This window comes from Diceros bicornis, chromosome 24 (genome assembly GCF_020826845.1).
Source record: "Diceros bicornis minor isolate mBicDic1 chromosome 24, mDicBic1.mat.cur, whole genome shotgun sequence".
Taxonomy (NCBI): domain Eukaryota; kingdom Metazoa; phylum Chordata; class Mammalia; order Perissodactyla; family Rhinocerotidae; genus Diceros; species Diceros bicornis.
Window position 1 is genome coordinate 12980622 of NC_080763.1, and position 4569 is coordinate 12985190.

Here is a 4569-nt window from a genome sequence, read left to right on the forward strand (position 1 = left end):
TTAGAAATTATTTGAGTTCAATTTGTATATATTTTCCATTTCATCCAACACTTCTTTAGCAGCACACTTTAAAATTTCCAGGTGGAAAGGGCTGTTTATTTTCTGATTTTGTTATCAATTTTCATTTTATTATAGTATTTAGTACTATTATTGTTTAATTAAAATACTATTTGCATTATTTATACTTTATTCTACTATTGAGGAGTTCTTTGTGACATAATATAAAGCCAGTTTTCATGACTGAGTCCATATGTGCTTGAGAAGAAAGTATATTCTCTGTTTTTGTGGTGTAAATTCCAATATATCCATGAGATCTATCTTACTTATTATGTTGTTTAGGTTTTCTATATGACTACTTAATTTGATCCATTAGACCTGACTTGGCCTGAGAGAGACATGTTAATGTCTCTTATTTTTATTGCTTTTTATTGTGAGCTGAGCAGCATGATTAATTCAATGCTTTGCATTTGAGAGTAAAACAAATAACAAGATTATACAATAGGTTTCCTCTAAAGGATACATTTATTTCTGCTAAAAACTTTTCTAGGTTCTAATTCAGGGACTGCCTCTACTAGTTTCATGCCATTAGGTAAATATTTAACCCTAAGGCCTCAATCTTCTCTTGTGCAAAACGAGGTGAGTTACGGAATTTTTTTCAATCCAATACTTTATTTACCAATTCAATAAGAGTGCTTTTGAAATAATATCCTTCTAAGCCCCAGTGTTACTGATTACAATAATTGCAATAACAACTATCATTTGTTGAGTGCTTACTGCATGCTAAGCTCCATGCTTACCACTTTACATATACAATTTCATTGAATCATGGTATATTCATTTTAATTTTTCTTCAAACTCTAAAACGTTGGACTCTGATTCAATTGGCAGAAAGTCCATTGATTGGCGGAGAGACCGTCTACTAAATTGGCAGTGAACACCTGCATGTTGGACACAACTTTCTCTTGAGTCAGGACAATGGTCAGAAAGATCACACTGGCCAAGGGAGCAATTAGCCAACATTTATTTCTGTTAGTTTCCAGGTTTGGCAGGAAATAAGACCAGAACGAGATAAGGAGCTCAGGCCTGTACAGGGTGTGATTGGACTCTTGGACAAAGAGGAACAGAGCTGTTTTCCTGGCCAGCTATTTTCATCCCAGGCTCACACAAATGCTCCCAATGTGGTAAAAAATATTGTAGCAAAAGATTGTTCCTTGAGGTTGGCAGTGTTAGCCTCCTAACAAGCAGTGTTTAGCTCTAAGCCAATCTCCTTTTGTCGTTAGTACTAACATTGTCAATAAAATAGAGGCCACATAGTAAGATGGTCTCATCCTGCCTCAGATTAATTAATATTACACCTGCCTCTTTGGCTAAAGATACTCTGTGTTGTTCTTAAGTTCACTCATCCACCTGGCCAATCATTTAACATTATTATCTCCTACTACTCTCAGGGTAGATGAAATATGATACTAGTGTCAATACTTCCCCCCTTCTGTGCCCATGGCAGAGACTCAGTTATTAGTCAACTTATACTCTTTCTTGCCAAACCCAGATGCAGCCCCACCGTCCTTCTCAACATGGCACCCAAGGACAAGACTAGAATTTGCCTCCGGGATGAAATTCTTTGCCATTCTTATTTAGGTACTCGAGATGCAAAGACAAGGAACTCACAGTCTAGTGTGAGATGCAGGAAGGAAAACAACTCTAGTTCAGAGAAATCTATGCTGTGACAGAGAGGAGTTGCTGCCTATCTTCAAGAGTGGTGAATTTAGTTCCTTTAATGGCATGAGGATGTCCAACTCGCTTGAGTGCCTCAGACCATGTTTTCGTCCTGCTCCGTACAATACGCCAGTATGTGCTGAATGTCGGCTTCAGTGGTTCTCGCCATATGCCACAGCATGCTTGTGTACCAAGTCACAGATTGCTTTCAGTTTGATCAATTTGCAAAACTTGTGTTTACCACAGTTGGAGCTGGCTAAGTCTCTCAGGTGGGCTGTTGAGCTGAACGGACATTTTGCTATAAATACAGAGGCCTCATGTAAATAATAGCTAAGAGGCATAACATGACATCATACTATGTTATTGTACTATGACTGTATTTTGGTGCATGGGAGAATGTGGGCATGGCTGGGTTCATGGCAACTGTTACTCTGCCAGTCAGAGATGGAAGCAGATGAGCCATCCATTTACATGCCCAGTGTTGTGCTTCAAAAGAACCAGGTGTGTCTTTGTTTGGCTTAGCATTACATTTTATTTTCATTTCAAAGTGAGGAGGATCTGTTTCTGTGCTCTTGCCATTAGTCTAATTTGATGATTTAAAAGTAGGTAGTAATTTAATATCCAAACTGGCATGGCTAGGAGACACCATAGGTAATTAGAAGTCTCTAACTGGGGACATCTGAAAACATTTTGAGACACTTTATTCTGGACTCTCTTCAGTGCACTAGATACAATAGGGAACAACAGTCCTTTCACTTCGAGGACTTGTAGCACAGATGCCTACAAAGGAACAATAATTAAGAAATTATTTATAACATTTTCTCCAGAGACTGTTGCCATGATGATTTTCCAGCATTTACTGTAAAGGAAGCAACCGACGTAAAATGGAAATGAATAGAATGAATAGAACAAAGAAGGAAAATAGCAGACAATGCTTTGTAGACAGCTCCACGGACCCTGAAGCCCAAATTCTCCCCAAAATTGGCTCAATGGTTTACATGTATTGTATCAGGCAAAACGGTTCTATGAAAAGACATCCCAGGACCAAGAAAGCTCTTCTTGCTTTACAGCGCTTTGTTGTGACTCAAACAATTAATAACAAATAATGCAAACCTAGGGAGACCAAGAAGAGAAGAGAGATTAGCAAAACAATTATCTTGGAATACAAGAAATGACACGTATATTGGTAATGTGCTGTTTTGTGAAGAGTTGAGCTATTGACTGTCAATAAAAGAGGCATTTCAAATAACTCACCTGAATCATTCTGGTACAGAAGCACAAGTTTTTGAAATAATTGTTCCAAGTTGTGGGTACAATTTACCACTCATTATTTCCTTTAATGTATGTTAACTGAATGCATTATCAAATCTCTAATCTCTGCTCCTTACCATTTAGTTTGGGTCATAAGTACCAAATTTAACTAAGTAATCCAGAAAAGAGTCTGTAGCCACACAATATATATGAACTTGAACTTATAAGAAGCTAAATTTGATTGCCATACAAACTCAACAGAGAAATACTTTCAAGTCACTGCTTCTTTATCTAATAATAATGAGTTGATACAATACCTTTCATATAGGACCTCGAGCGCCTTAGTAATACTGTAACAGCAGCACAGGAGGTAAGCGGGAGCCAACTGACATTATCCTGACTCCAAAAGCATTGAGCAATTTGCTGGAAAATCAAACTGGCACCTGCAAGACGGATTCCCAAGGATCCAGTTTCCACTGAGTTTCAGACCTGGAAGACGCATACCGTGTCATAAGATTGAGGCGGTTCTCCACTCCTCCGCGTCCAAGGGGAGGGACACAGTACTCTGCCTTGTTAACAAGCACCTCCCCTTCCCTCCAGGTGACCCTGAGATCTGGCCCACGCTAATAGAAATACTGGTCCAGATCTTAGAGGCCATCTACTCCAAATTCCTCATTTTACCGAGTCCACAAAGGTTAAACAACTTGATCAAGGTCTGGTAGCTAATTCGCAGATATGCTCTTATCCCCACTTCCAAGACCCAGGAGTCCAAGAATGTTAGAGAAATTTCTCGCTGAAATCGGCCAGAAACGCTTTTTGGAGGGAGTTTGTGACACTCCGCCCATCCCCTACCCCCGGTCGTTTACCTGCGTTCTGAGTTAGCATCTTCCTCAGACCGTCTCAGGTGTTCCACAGCACGGAGAGAAACTTGCCCGCCCTGGGCCGCCGCGGGCCTGCGGGGGGAGGCGGGCGGCTCCGCCCCCGGCGCTCGCGGGCGGGCTCGACAGCGGCCGCCGAGCGGCGAGCGCGGGACTCGGCGGCGGGCGGCGGGCGGGGAAGGCGCGGGGCGTGGTTTGCAGCTTTCCGAGCGCCAAGGAGCGGAGCGCGCTCTGCTGCGCCCTGAGCCTTCGGCTGGACCGAAAAGCGAGCGGGAGAACGAGCAAAGGGCGCGATCGAGAGAGCAAGGCAAGCGGGGCGCCGACCTGGGCCGGCCCCAGCCCGCGCCCTCGCCCCTCGCCGGGCCGGCGGCGGGTGAACGCGGCCGCGGGGCCCCAGCACCCTGGTGCGCCCTGGAGAGAGCGGGCTGTGGCGGGGAGGGAGGGACAGCTGGAGGGAGGGACGGGAAGGGGCGGGGGCGAGGGAGGGAAAGGTCCCCGAGCCGGGGGCGGGGGCGGGGGGAGTCGGGGACCGACCCGAGGCGGGGGTCCGAGCCCGGCCACGGGAAACTTTGCCCGGGTGAGGAGAGTGGGGTGCGTGGAGGCGCCACAAACTTGTCAGCGGGCGGGGCGCTCCGGGGATTGGAGCGAGCGCCAGCGGGTGGCGTTTGTCTCTCCGGGTTCTTTGTGTCACCTCCGGGCCCCAGCCTGGCGCTCCGCTCGGCTG

At 44.9% G+C, this 4569-nt stretch overlaps 1 long non-coding RNA gene across 1 annotated transcript; it reads right to left on the bottom strand.

Annotated features, from left to right (window-relative positions):
* Positions 1-627: 627 nt before the first annotated feature.
* Positions 628-4194, bottom strand: LOC131420833 (uncharacterized). Its single transcript, XR_009223690.1, has 3 exons — positions 3834-4194; positions 3285-3456; positions 628-2829 (listed from the first exon to the last, which is right to left on the bottom strand). It is a non-coding gene; the product is annotated as an uncharacterized LOC131420833 (long non-coding RNA).
* Between the last annotated feature and the right edge of the window lie 375 nt (positions 4195-4569).